The sequence below is a fragment of the Geotrypetes seraphini genome, chromosome 2, assembly GCF_902459505.1.
Source record: "Geotrypetes seraphini chromosome 2, aGeoSer1.1, whole genome shotgun sequence".
Taxonomy (NCBI): Eukaryota; Metazoa; Chordata; class Amphibia; order Gymnophiona; family Dermophiidae; genus Geotrypetes; species Geotrypetes seraphini.
In genome coordinates this window covers 110,628,336-110,642,865 of record NC_047085.1, presented here as the reverse complement: position 1 = coordinate 110,642,865, position 14,530 = coordinate 110,628,336, and the positions used below count along the sequence as shown (strand labels likewise).

The following is a 14,530-nucleotide window of genomic DNA, read 5'->3' as shown; positions in this document are numbered from 1 at the left end:
TAAATAACAGCACATAAACTTGAAGAAAATAAAATAATAAATTTAACAGCGACTTAACTTTAAATGGTGTGGATGGGTCCTCACGTACGTTGTCATCAGTGTGTGTATTGCCCTCATGTCCTCAACACTGACCGAGTGATAATTCCCCAAACAGGGGGCAAGAAATTCTATCTAAGAACAGGCACTAATTGTTTGTCATCTGCAGTAATATATTGTATTATTTGCCCTTGTAGGCTATATTATATAGGACATACTCGGCGTGCTATTAAAATTCGCATTGCCGAACATTTGAGCAACATAAGATGCAAACGTGTTACTGCCCCCCTAGTTAGCCATTGGATTGAACAACAGCACTCCATTGAGGAATTACAATATACTGTTCTTATGTGTGCTCATAAAAAATCCGGAAATATTACCCAACATCTTCTCTATTTAGAGCAGAAGTTTATATTCCAATGGCATACCTTGGCCCCCGCAAGATTAAACAATGATATAGAATGGTTTCAACTATAATCTTTCACTCATGATGCAATGAGTGATGACATAGTAGGTAGCAAAAGGGGAGTGTATTTAAAGCGTGGCCTGCTGGGAAGTTCCTCTTGTCAGCAGTGTGTGTGTGTGCAGTATGGAGTGTTTGTGCCGGTAAGTTGCAGAGAGAGTGTTTATATTGAGTATTTCAGAATGTAGTGTTTATTAAGTTAGCAAGCTGTGTGGTGTAGTGTTGATTTGAGTCATCTTGTATTTGTAGTACCCCTCCTGAAGAAGCCAGCGGGTGAAACCTAGGTTGGGGGGTCGGTATTGTGTATAAACGGAGGAGCCCGGAGCAGTTATGTGTACCATCCACACCATTCAAAGTTAAGTCGCTGTTAAATTTATTATTTTATTTTCTTCAAGTTTATGTGCTGTTATTTAGTCTTTGTTTGGTGGAGGAGACTGTGAACAACAATGATGGTCTCCTTAACAGCTGCTCCGTGAACTTGTTTCACCGGACTTCAGCTGCGGGTCTGAGTGTTCACTTAACCACATCAGCTTGTGTTGTAATCAGAGTTTAAAGTAAAACAAAGGTGATTAGTACAACAATGTTTAAATAAGGACATGTTAACCACCAGTGGTGGTCTGACCATTGGGATAATAGGACACTGCCTGAAAGTCTAAACCATCACTTTTGATAGGTAGTTAACGCCTAGGGGTCCTGATCAGAGTCAATCCACCCCTGTTAACCACTACTGCAGAAGCATGCTAATAGCTACCACAGTGGTATGACAATTTTGTGTGTGCTAATTAATTTGTTAACAGCATATTGTGCTATGGGGCAGAAACTAGGCAGGTCATGGCTAGAATATAATTTGGTGATGATATGAGGTCCAACACACGCTAGCTTTCATTCACGCAGTTTGTGCAACTTCACATAGAAGCTCCTCAATAGGAGGTGCTAAGTCCTGTTGTATTAATTGCGTCGAGGTTCTATGAGTGCTGATGCTCATGTCCATGCTTAATTCTAGTGGATGTGTTGGGCATGCCCCCAATTCTTTGCATGCAACCTTTGTACTAAATGTGCACTGATTTCTGCAGTTAGGGCATGCAAAGCCAATGTTAATGCCTTATGATTTTTGTACAGTAATGCAAGCATTAAAATTAGCAAGATTAGAGTATTGTAACGTGCTTTATTTGGAGGTGGTGAAAACGAAAAGTAGGGCATTGTAAGTTTTGATGAACTCTGCTGCAAGATTGATTGTGGATGCTTCACGGAAGGCCCATATCACGCCAATTTCAAAGCAGTTACATTGGCTTCCTGTACAACAGAGAGTCCAATATATAGTGCTCTTGATTGTACATAAGGTTTTACACGTCTCCCTCTGTATGTGCGGTTTCAGCAATCGTGGTTTTGATTATTCACGGTTTTTAGCTTGCTGGCTCCTTCCCCCAAATTTCGTCAGCTTGTATAGAGAAATTGCTGATTCCATGTTTTTACAGAGAAAATCGCTGATTCCCAGCACTTTCTTCACCGTGTTTTGCCTCGCCTTCAGGAACAGGCCAGGTCTCCCATCATGTTATTCGCGGTTTCACCATATTCACAATGGTTTTTAATAGAAAACAGAGAATAACATATGAAAAAGTTATTCACGGTTTTTCTGTATTTGCGGTCCTGTTAATCCCCTATCACAGCGAATACGGAGGGAGAAGTGTATATTATACAGCCCCTGGATGTTTTCGAGATTTGTTGGAGTTGTACTGTCCAAGAAGGGAACTAAGATCTGCACAGGATATGAGATTGTTATTGATGAAAGAGAGAAATGTGATACATACCAGAGTCTATTTTCAATAGTAGGGGTGAAATTTTGGAACTCATCAACATGTCAGTTACAATTATGTAAACCCAGGGATACTTTCAAGAAACTTTTAAAGACACAGTAATTTGTCAATGTATTTATGTGAAGAAAAATATAGTAAGTATACTTTTAAAAATTCATTAAGATTTAGGGCTCCTTTTACTAACGTGCGCTAGCAGAAAATTACCGCGCACTACGCTTCTAGAACTAACACCAGCTCAATGCTAGCGTTAAGGTCTGTCACGCACAGCGATGTAGCGTGCGCTATTCAGCGCATTAAAGCCCTAGCACACCTTAGTAAAAGGAGCCCTTAGTTATAGGATAATGCATTTATGTGAATGAAATGAGCATGTTTATAGTGGATATCGGAGAGTCTATGAGTCTATATTGCATTATTATTTATTTTGTATGTTGTTTTGTAAATTGCCTAGGCTTTAGGTGGTATATTAATTTTTTAAATAAATAATAAATAAATAAAGCGCAGAAACGTAACATACTTTAGTTAAAGAAAAAAAAAAATCCTAAGACCGAGAAACTATCTGTAAAGCAAACCTGGAGATACAGTATGAAATCAGTGCTCTCAAGCACCAAGAAAGATATGACAAATAATTCAAGAATACTTTTGTGCACTGTTTCTTTTTCTGTAGTTCATGTAATAACTCATATATTATAATATGCATATGGGGGAAATTTTCATGGCCCAATAGGATGAAAAGAATAGGAGGACTTTAGTAGTCACTTAAATTGTAGCTAATTTTCAAAGAGAAGCGTCTTGTCTACCTGCTATTTCTGCAGGCCAAAAAATGGGGTAGAACTCCACATGCCAGTGGCATAGTATGAGGAAGAGAGGGGGGTAGTCTGCCCCGGGCGCCCTCTTGGTGGGGACACCAGTGCCTGTCTTCCTTTCTGCCCCTCCCCCCCCCACTACTTTGTGTGCATTCACTGCTTCCCTTCCTCATACCTTTTAACGTTCGCAGTGCGAGTAGCAACAGCCAGCCTGCTGCTCGTGCCAGCGTCGGTTCTTCTTCTGATGTCACTTCCTGGACTTGCACCTAGGAAGTGATGAGGAAGAGCTGACACTGGTATGAGCAGCAGATTGGGGTAGCTGCTCATGCTGCAAACGTTATAAAGATACGGGGAAGGGAAGGGGTGCGCGCGTCAGGAGGGGGCGGGGAAGGAGTGGATAAGGGTAGGGGCGGAGAAGAGGGCAGAGGAGCGACGCCACTGTCCCGGGCGCCTCTTACCCTCGCTATGCCACTGCCACATGCAAACTGGAAAAAGTAGTTCTGCCTGTGTAGTTTCTCCAACTAAATACATCCCTTGGAGTGCCTCCTTCTAATCTGGTTAAACGTATTTGACTAGTACAGATTTTCATGTATAGTACTCCACTGATATTCGTGGGGATTCCGTTCCAGGAACCCCCCGCAAATATTGAAAAACTGCGAATATGGTTTTTCATCTAGGGAGGCAGGAGAGGGCAGCAGGAGCGCGGCGAGTGAAGGAAATCACTCGCGGTATGCTCCGACCGCCTCCTCCTGTACTAAAGTCAGGCCTCACCAATCAGGAGCTGCTTTGACACGGAGCTCCTGATTGGCGAGGCCTGACTTTAGTACAGGAAGTGGCGGTCGGAGCATACCGCGAGTGATTTCCTTCACTCGCCAGTGCTCCAGTTGCCCTCTCCTGCCTCTCCAGTTGCCCTCTCCTGCTTTCCCTTCGTGGTCAGAAAATACCGTGAATGACCGGGACCGTGAACCACAGACCGCGAATTCGCGGGGGATCACTGTACTTTTAGCTGGATTGAACAATATGTAGTTTCCATCCTAGGGAAAGCTAGGTGTCTAACTTTATGGCTAGCTGCCTATAGCCTTTTGAAACTTGACTTCCTACTGTAGCAATTAAGTATAATGTTTGAAAATGTGTGATTTAATCATGCTGAGAGTTCCTAAGAATCAAAACTTTATAACATCTGTTGTAATAAAGCTTTATGTATGTGGAGCTCATATGTGTGTGGGAAGATACAGTAGAATTCAACTATCAAATAGCAGAAAATGTTAATGCAGGACAAACTATGATTTAAACTAGTTCCTTGAAGACTAAAGACACAATTTTTAGGTGGCCATACAGCTCTATGTCAAAAGAGACAAGCTGATCCAGTCCTGGATTTACTCATTTGAATGTACGGAAAAGTTCAAGGTGAAAAGTAAAACTATGGTTGTTACGTATCCCAAACAGGTCCTTAGAAAACTCTATCCAGCCGACTACTCAGGATATGCACAGTGAATATACTTAATATTATATATATATATAAAATTTAGAACTTTTCAAATATACAGTAGGCCCCCTTTTATCAAGCTGCGTTAGGGATTTTTTTTATAAGTGTCAGAGATTTTACCACAGCAGCCTGCAGTAAAAACCCCTAACCCAGTTTGATAAAAGGGGGCCATAATTAAGGCAACTCTTGATACAGAAATCATTCTTTATTTAACAATTTAAACATAGGAAAATATACATCAAAGGAATATTTTTAATAAAATGAGGAATAATAAAATACATTACAGAAGTAAAATAAGAAAAATGGGGGAGAAGAAGAGAAAGAAAATTCTAGTTAGCAGGAGACTTTAAACTAGATATGTAAGGAAAAAAAGAAAACAAGTAATCTAGAAATTTCTTATATCAAATCCGACTTCTCATATTTACGTATAAGACCTTTAAACCAAATTTGAAGATGGAGTAGACCTAGAGAATGACACGGGGGCAAATTTGTCCCTGCTCCCTGGGATCTCAATATCCTCTTCTTATCCCCAAGAGTTTTGTACCTGTCCCATTCCTGAAAGATCTGCTTTAACCGCACAAGCCTCGAACACTTATGATTTTAAAGTGTTCAAGGCTTGTGCAGATGAGGATAGAGCTTGCAATGGGACAGGGAAAAGGACAGAGCTTGCGGGGATGGGATGGGAATAGAGAGATCCTGCAGGGATGGGGAAAATTTGTCCCCGTGACATTCTCTAGGGCCCTTCTTATCATGCTGCACTAGAGGATTTTAGAGCAAGCCAGCGCAGTAAATGCTCTGATGCTCATAAAGGGGAGAGGGGGTTAAAATAGGTTTAGGAGGTTTCCATGCTTCCCAAAAATTCTTAAACTGTTCTGAGTCCAGAAAACATGACCTAATAAATCAGGCTTTAAATCAAAAAAAGACCTTTCTCTTGAGCTGCATAGCTCTACAGAGGTCAGGAAATATTTGAATTTTATGACCCAGAATTTCCACATCCTTATAACAGAAATACATTCTCAGGAGCCAGTTATGACCTGCCTGCAAGGCATAGGAAGCAATCAATATAGCTGAAGATACCACTGGACAAGACTCTTCCAGAAAGCCAGTAAGGTCAAAAGTGTCTGGAGACTCTTGCTTTCTGAGAAGAAACTCCATGCCAGTCCACATAATAAACTTTGAGCTCCTCTACAAAGCCACGTTAGAGGATTCTACCATGGGTGCAGTGGCGTACCAAGGGAGGGCGGGGGGGGAGGTCCACCCCTGGTGCAGCCTTAGGGGGGTGCACAGCCGGATAGGTCTGGAAAATTCCTGGGCTGCGAAGGCACTCAGCGGCATCAGCGCCCCGCCCCTCCGTGATGGCACTCAGCGGCATCGGCGCCCCGCCCTCCGTGATGGCACTCAGCGGCATCGGCGCCCCCCCTGCCCCGCGACAGCACTCAAGTTTGGCCTCCTTCTCCTGGCATCAGCAGAACTTCAGATCGGCAACAGGTGCTCAGTCAAAAGCTTCCCCTGACTCAGCTTCTTGTTTCCGCCCAGGCAGTTCAGTCAGGGGCAGCTTTTGACTGAGCACCTGTTGCCGATCTGAAGTTCTGCTGATGCCGGGAGAAGGAGTTCGAACTTGAGTGCTGTCGCGAGGCAGGGGGGGCGCCGATGCCGCTGAGTGCCATCGCAGCCCAGGAATTTTCCGGACCTGTCCGGCTGTGCACCCCCCTAAGGCTGCACCCAGGGTGGATCACCCCCCCAACCCCCCTTGGTACGCCACTGCATGGGTGCAAACCTATAGGATTAGGATTATCAGATTTTACTATTGTAAAATCCGGACCCATGACCACGCCTCCAGGTCTGCCCAGTTCCGTCTGGCCCTGCCCCATTCCACCCAAGTCATGCTCCATTCCGCCCCAACCTCACCCCCAGCCCTGCCCCCTTAACCTGTAAATGTGCTCGGAGCCACATTGGGAGGGCATCTGCGCATGAGCAGGTGTGATGCAATGACATCACATGCACGCGTCTGATGTCACCGCATTGCATCTGCACATGTGCAGAGGCCTTCCCGACGTGGTCCTGAGCTGGAAGTTTTTCAAAGCCCAGACAAAGTGCCGGGTTTTGAGAAGCCATCCAGAAGCCTGGACATGTCCTCTAATAGGGTTCACAAACAAAGAAACATCTGTGAATTTTTATTAAAGCAGTAATGCTACTATCTTCTCAGCCTTTCCTCTTCAAAGCATATTCTTTGTCACACACACCATTTGTTTCCCAAGTATTGCTGTGGCCTTAAGTAGGCCAGTTCCTTTTAATTTCCCCTTGCTGATTTAGAAGCAATTTTCTCTTTTTGTAATACTTATGGCTCACAAATTAACCTCGTGCTTTACCTATAGACATTGGGGCTTAAATGCACATTTACAGCTATATAACTTATGTCCTGTATTTCCTCTTTGTTTTCCAGAGTTGCAACGACCAAGTTGTAGTACAGGTGATATTTTTTTTTACTGAAATGACTTACCCCCTCTTCTACGAAACTGCACTAGCCATTTCTAACGCAGGGAGCCACGCAGAATGTCCCGCGCTTCTCCCAACGCTCATAGGAACTCTATGAGCATTGGGAGCAGCGTAGGCCAGTCAGCGCAGTTCTTTGCGCTAAAAACCGCTAGCGCGATTTCATAGAAGAGGGGGGTTAATGTATCTATGACAAACTTTCAAGAGCAATCCTCTATCGCAGGGGTAGGGAACTCCGGTCCTCGAGAGCCATATTCCAGTCGGGTTGTCAGGATTTCCTCAATGAATATGCATGAGATCTATTTGCATGCACTGCTTTCAATGCATATTCATTGAGGAAATCCTGAAAACTCGACTGGAATATGGCTCTCGAGAACCGGAGTTCCCTACCCCTGCTCTATCGTGTCAGTCCCATTATCTTTTCAAGATGAAAATAAAGAGAGTAATAGGGCGGCTGGTTTAAGAGGGCAAATAGACACCTATTTTGTATAAAGAAATTTTTCCCCATACTTATGTATTCCTTTTGTAAAATGGGGAATACATGTAGAATTCAGTCCTACCCAAACCATGCCTGTTATAGATCTTTCCCAAGTCTCCAGCCTTTTCCTGTCTTCAGTCCTTCCCTATTTATGAAGGAGGAAATGTGGGTTAGAGTCCTAGCTTTGCCATTCCGTACTCACCTCTGGGACCCTCCTTGTCTCTGTAGCAAGATCTTTTCTTTATCTTGTCTTCCATTAGTTTTCTCCGAGGCTAATCTGTCGCACTACCCTGTTTCCCTGAAAATAAGACCTATCCCGAAAATAAGCCCTAGCATGATTTTTAAAGATGCTCCTAATATAAGCCCTACCCCAAAAATAAGCCCTAGTTAAGATTGACTCCTGAAGCCCCTCTCCCCCCAAATGTCCCCGACACTCCCTGAGTCCATCCCTGACACTAGTGCTGCCTGATTTGCTTTAAAAATCGGACTCGTCAATTCAGCAACTCCAATCCCTGCTACTTTAGGAGGCCTTGGAGCGGAGCTATGTCAGTCTCACGGTGGGAGGGTCGGTGAGGTTCTGCCGCACAAGGGGATGGGTGAGAGGGGAGGAATGATGGTGCACAGGGGAGGGAGGGGGGAGAAAGAAAGAGGAACAATTGGTAGAGGAGAGGAAGGGAAAGAGGATTGTTGTATATGAAAAAAAGTCATCCCCGAAAATAAGCCCTAGTGTGTTTTTTGGACCCCAAATTAATATAAGACACTGTCTGGTTTGATTTGTTTGCATGAGCTTGGTTTCTGGGATGTACATGTCATCACCTTTCCTCTCCATCTCTTTAGTTGTCAGTTCTACATCCACTAGACCCAATTCTATTTTAAAAATATATTTTTCACTAATGGCCTCTTTTACAAAGCCACACGAGCCGCTGCGCTGCGCTAACATCCCCGAAGCCCATAGAGATTTAAAGGGCTTCGGGGCTGATGCCGCGCGGCAGCCACTAGCGCAGCTTTGTAAAAGAGGCCGTAAGTCAGAAATGCTAAGGGGGAACAAATTTTATTCAGGAAACTTTGACCCCAGCTACAAACCCAGCTCATGTCCCATCCCATTCTGCCCATTCCCCACCCCTCTGCAACACTTCTCTGCCTGCACCATAACCGTGGAGAGTTTCAGGTCTTATAGTCAATATTTCCTGCCTGTTGCTCATGCAGCAGGAAATGTTGGCAATGAGGTCTGAAGTTGTGTGTGGTCGCCTGAAAGGAATTGGTGGCTCCTTGGTCTACAATGATCTGTGGGAACTTCCTGATTCTGCATGCAAGAAGACCCTCCAAAGCAGAAGACTCCCACTCAGTGTGGTAGACTCACCTGGTCTGCAGAACTGGACCATAAGAATTACAAACTTGGATTGTAATCCAGTGTTTGGTGTCAGTTGGGGGGTGGGGTTGGGAGAAATCTTTATTATCTATATTCATATTTGATATGCCGCCTGGTGGCCTAAAAGGCTTAAAATAAAGAACAAAGCCCCGGATGCAATCATTTTAATTATTTCACCCAGTAAATGTCGCCCAATAACACTTATCCACGGGGTGGTCAGAACAATATACTGTAGTAATAAACACCCGGTTACAGCACCCAGAATATGGAACTCCTTACCATCATTTATTAAGGAAGAAAAATCACTAAGTAAATTTAAAGGACTGTTAAAATGCTGGTTGTACAAGGATGCTTTTGAGACCTAATCATCGGAGTCTCTTTTGATCCCATTCTCTGCATAAACTCACATGTCCTCTGTCTTAGGCTCTGAGAAATTGAATTAAAAAAAAAATAGTTTTTCATTTTCTTTTCAATTTTTATCAATACTTTTAAAATTTTTTACCCTCCTTTTGTTCTTTCCTTTCATGTGTCCTTTACTATGCTTATTGTAGTTCTCCCTACTTCCCTTGTGTATCAGTATGTCATGTCCGTGTGTGTCTGTTGTAGTTAATAACTAAGACCCTGTTTTTAATTGTAAATCGCTTTGAATTAATGATATTGCGATACATCAAAATTTTAATAAAACTTGAAAACTTGAAACTTGGATCTGCCAGGTTGATATACTGATTTAAGCAAAGCCTCTAGAGACATAATTCATGTAAAAAGTATACCTTGGGATAGGGCTACCAGATTTTCCAATGTAGAAACCTGCACACATGGCCCTGCCCCATTCCATCCCTAGCCCCACCTTGTTCCATATCCAGCCTTTCCATGTTCTGCCTCCATCCCTTCCCCGTTACGCCCCTGGCCCCCCCCCCCCCCCCCAAAGCCTTGTCTTTCTTCTCTGACCTCTGGGCCGTGTCTAGAGGGGCTCTGAGCATGCACGGATGCGTATAACATCATCCATGCATGCTCAGAGACCCTCCAGATGCGGCCAGAGGTCAGGGCTTTCCAAAACCTGGAGGAACTACTGGGTTTTGGAAAGTCTGTCTGGGCACCCAGACAGTCCTCCAAAAAGAGGACGTCTGGTAACCCTACCTTGGGATATCTATTGGTAACTAGTTTGTAACTTACAACTTCCTTTGCTTAATATACTGTTATGTTTTAGGGGTGTAGGGGAGGGGATCTGACACATTTCTTTTGATCCTTTGAGCTTCCAGTTCAATTGGAATGGGGTCTAATATCTGATGCCATGATTCTTCATTCAAAATCCCCTGAGGATTTGGTACCCCTTATTTAAATCACCTCTATATTCATCCAGTCTAGTCATGGGAACTACAGTCCTCACTGGGGGGGGGGGGGGGGGGGGGGGGAGAGGAGCATTGCGCACCCAGGCTCCTTCTAGACCCTGCAATCTTGAGCACTAAATCTTACCACTAGGTGTCAGCATTGTGTGATGACAACTCCCTATCCCTCCACTGACACTGCTTGCACACCACCCCTAGCCCTCACTGGTAAAGGAAAGCAGAAGATGACACAGGAATTAAACCCATATCCCACTCAATAGTAGAGCACAACATTTTACTAAGCTGGCCTACTGTAACTTATTTTTGTTACATATATCTTTTATACTACAAAAAAATGAATTTGGATTAGGAAATATCCATTAGGAATTGACATATTTGGACAATGCCTTACTACTGCATGACAAAAAGGCTGCTTCTGGTGCAGTCAACTAGAAATTTGCATTCCAGTTCCATTTTTACACCACAGGAACACTTTAAGAGCATGTGGTATTTTTTTTCTTCCCCAGAATATAGTACCTGTTTGAAAGAAAATGAACAATATTGTCAGTGCAAAATCATCTGCTACTATCGGTGACCCAGCAGAGCGAAGTATAAGCAGCTTGACATCCTTGGCATAGGACCATTGTAACAGAACAGGAAACACTAAATCAATTTAGACTATCCTGATTCTGATTATATTCATTTTGGGTAATTACAGGACGTATACTCAGCAGGAACCAAAATTGCAGAATTTTTTTTGCAATTAGGGCAAATCTTTTCAAGTACAGAAGAAAAGTGAAATGCCTGTCATAGCATGCTTGGAAGAACCCACAGAGATCAAAGCTGAAGGAAGGTTGTATAAAATGGCTGCATTACACAATGTACTTATGAAGTGTGCATGATGGAGGTGGAGGTAGTTTTATAAACTAGTTTATGGTATATGGTTTATTTATTTATATTCTGCCTTAAGCCAAGGTGGATCACAAATAACACTGTACACAATCAAATAATAACATGAAGAATTATAAAACAGGTTTCCCACATGGAAGAGGGCTTTTATTAAACTAGATATGCTGACAATAACATGAGTATTTTATATGATTTGTGGAGGCATAATCATAGAAATTCTAAAAGTGGGCCCCACCTTAAGAACATAAGACCAAAAGAATAGCCTTACTGGGTCAGACCAATGGTCCATCAAGCCCAGTAGCCCGTTCTCACAGTGGCCAATCCAGGTCACTAGTACCTGGCCAAAATCCAAGGTGTAGCAATATTCCATGCTACCGATACAGGGCAAGCAGTGACATCCCCCATGTCTTTCTCAATAACAGACTATGGACTTTTCCTCCAGGAACTTGTCCAAACCTTTCTTAAAACCAGCTACACTATCCGCTCTTACCACATCCTCTGGCAATGCGTTCCAGAGCTTAATTATCATTTGAGTGAAAAAAAATTTCCTCCTATTGGTTTTAACAGTATTTCCCTGTAACTTCGTGTGTCCCCTAGTCTTTGTAATTTTTGACGGAGTGAAAAATTGATCCACTTGTATACCCGTTCTACTCCACTCAGGATTTTGTAGACTTCAATCATATCTCCCCTCAGCCATCTCTTTTCCAAGCTGAAGAGCCCTAACCATAGTAGTCTTTCCTCCTAAGAGAGGAATTCCATCCCCTTTATCATCTTGATCTCTCTTCTTTGAACCTTTTCCAGCGCCACTATATCTTTCTTGAGATAAGGAGACCAGAATTGAACGCAATACTCCAGATGAGGTCGCACCATGGAGCAATACAGGGGCATTATAACATTCTTAGTCTTTTTAACCATCCCTTTTAAAATAATTCCTAGCATCCTATTTGCTTTTTTTGGCCTCCGCCGCACATTGGGTAGAAGATTTCATTGTATTGTCTACGATGACACCCAGATCCTTTTCTTGGGTGCTAATCCCCACGGTGGACTCTAGCATCTGGTAGCTGTGATTCAGGTTATTCTTCCCAATGTGCATCACTTTGCATTTGTCCACATTAAATTTCATCTGCCACTTCATCTGCCCAATGTTCCAATTTCCTAAGGTCCGCCTGCAATTTTTCACAATCCGCACGCATGTTAACAACTTTGAACAGTTTAGTGTCATCTGCAAATTTAATCACCTCATTCGTTGTTCTAATTTCCAGATCATTTATAAATAAGTTAAATAGCACCGGTCCCAATACAGACCCCTTCTAGGTGTTCCGATGCTGCGCAATGAGCGGCTATTCTATAACAGAATCAAGGAACCTGATTCCATTATAGAACACTAGCTTAACCTGGCATTGGTATCTCTAACATTTAGGCAGCTGGGGCCTGTTATTCAGGTGATGGAGGGCTACGCTTTTGCAATACACTGCTGGCGATAATCCAGATATTCAATGCTGGGCCATTTCCAGGATTTTTTAAACTGCTAAAATGTAATCCAGATATGTCTGTATTCAGCACTAACCAGTTAACTTTTTAGCAATAAAAGACAGGTGGGGGAATGACCTAGTGGTTACAACTACAGCCTCAGCACATTGAGGTTGTAGGTTCAATCCCAGCACCGATGACGGCCCACATTCCTGAACTTAAAAAAAAAAACCAAAAATCGGCAAAAGGGAAGTCCACTCCTTCCTGCCTCTGCCACCTGGACCCCCTACACTCCTGACCCCCTCACCTCTAAATTGATAGGCAGGAGGGATGCCCACTCCTTCCTACTGCTGCAGGCACACACACACCCAAACTCCCCCGGCAGCACTCCACCTTTAAATGGAAGATCAACAGGAGGGATGCCTACTCTCTCCTGCCAACAAAGCCCCCCTCCAACACCCCCACTACAACTCCATACCATTTTGATGAAAATCCAGCAGGAGGGATACCCTTTCCCTCCTGCCACTGGGGCCCCCATGAACCCCCAATACCAACCACGAACCCCCAACACCCCACAACCCCATACATTTTGATAAAAATCCAGCAGGAGGGATGCCCACGCCCTCCTGCCACTGGGGCCCCCCATGGGCCCCCGTCATCCCCTCCCCCCCCCACACACACACAAACACAAGCACAACCACATACCTTTTATCAATACTTTTAAAAATTTTTATCCTCCTTTTGTACTTTCCTTTCATATATCCTTTACTATGCTTATTGTAGTTGTAGTACAGAACTATACCAATTCTGCAGCCATTGATGTGCCACCCACAGGAACCCCCTCAAAAAAGCTGACGCGCTAGAAGTGGGACTACAGAAAACAAAAGCAAATAGAGTTGGAAGTGTGGGAGTGGTACCAACTCAACAGACATAGGAGAAGTTCACATCCGAACTTTGTTTCTCCACCGGTTAGAGGTTGTAAATTTAAAAGTCATCAACAACATCTTTTCTCAAATCAAGCAGCATTATGGGGTAAAGACCTGGAACAACTGCTCGTGCCTACTACTTATAAGGAATTCAGGAAACGCCTAAAAACATACCTGTTCCTGAAGTACTTAGGTAACTGACCTATACAATCTTAGTCCTCAACAAATGATCTTTAGAACTGTTATTCACTAAATCTGAACTTTGTTTATTCCACTCAATCTGTAATACCTTTTAATCATTGTAAACCGCATAGAACTTCACGGTCCTGCGGTATATAAACTGTTGTTGTTGTTGTTATTATGTATCAGTACGTCATGTTCGTGTGTATCTGTTGTAGTTAATAATTAAGACCCTGTTTTCAATTGCAAATCGCTTTGAATTAATGATATTGTGATACATCAAAATTTTAATAAAACTTGAAAACTTGAAACTTGGATCTGCCAGGTTGATATACTGATTTAAACAAAGCCTCTAGAGACATAAGTCTGTCTCTTCATAATGGCAGGCCTTCCCAGTGCATCCTGGGATGCACTGGGAGTGGCCTACAACTCTGATTGGCCTCTTATCAGGGATACCCAGTGGCATCTAGCTGAAATCCACATGCAACTTAATTTTTTAATTAGTTTAATTGGCATGGTAATTGACCATGCCATTAAAATGAATTTTAATAAATTAAAAAACATTTGATTAACGTTGCACATGGAATTCCGTGTGGCACCTAGAGATAACAACCGTATATACTCAAATATAAGTCGATACAAATATAAGTCGGGACCCCCCTTTTCCCCCTAAAAAGGAGGAAAAATGGTTGGCTCAAATATAAATATGGCGGCTTAATATTCAAGTGTACTGCCCTGTCAGGCTCTGCGCCCAGCACCCTTCCTTCCTACCCTCCCT

The 14,530-nt window shown here is 43.2% G+C and overlaps 1 protein-coding gene across 1 annotated transcript in view; it reads left to right on the top strand.

Annotated features, from left to right (window-relative positions):
- The window catches only part of CLVS1 (clavesin 1), a 96,847-nt gene that overhangs the window by 13,948 nt on the left and 68,369 nt on the right, over nt 1–14,530 (top strand).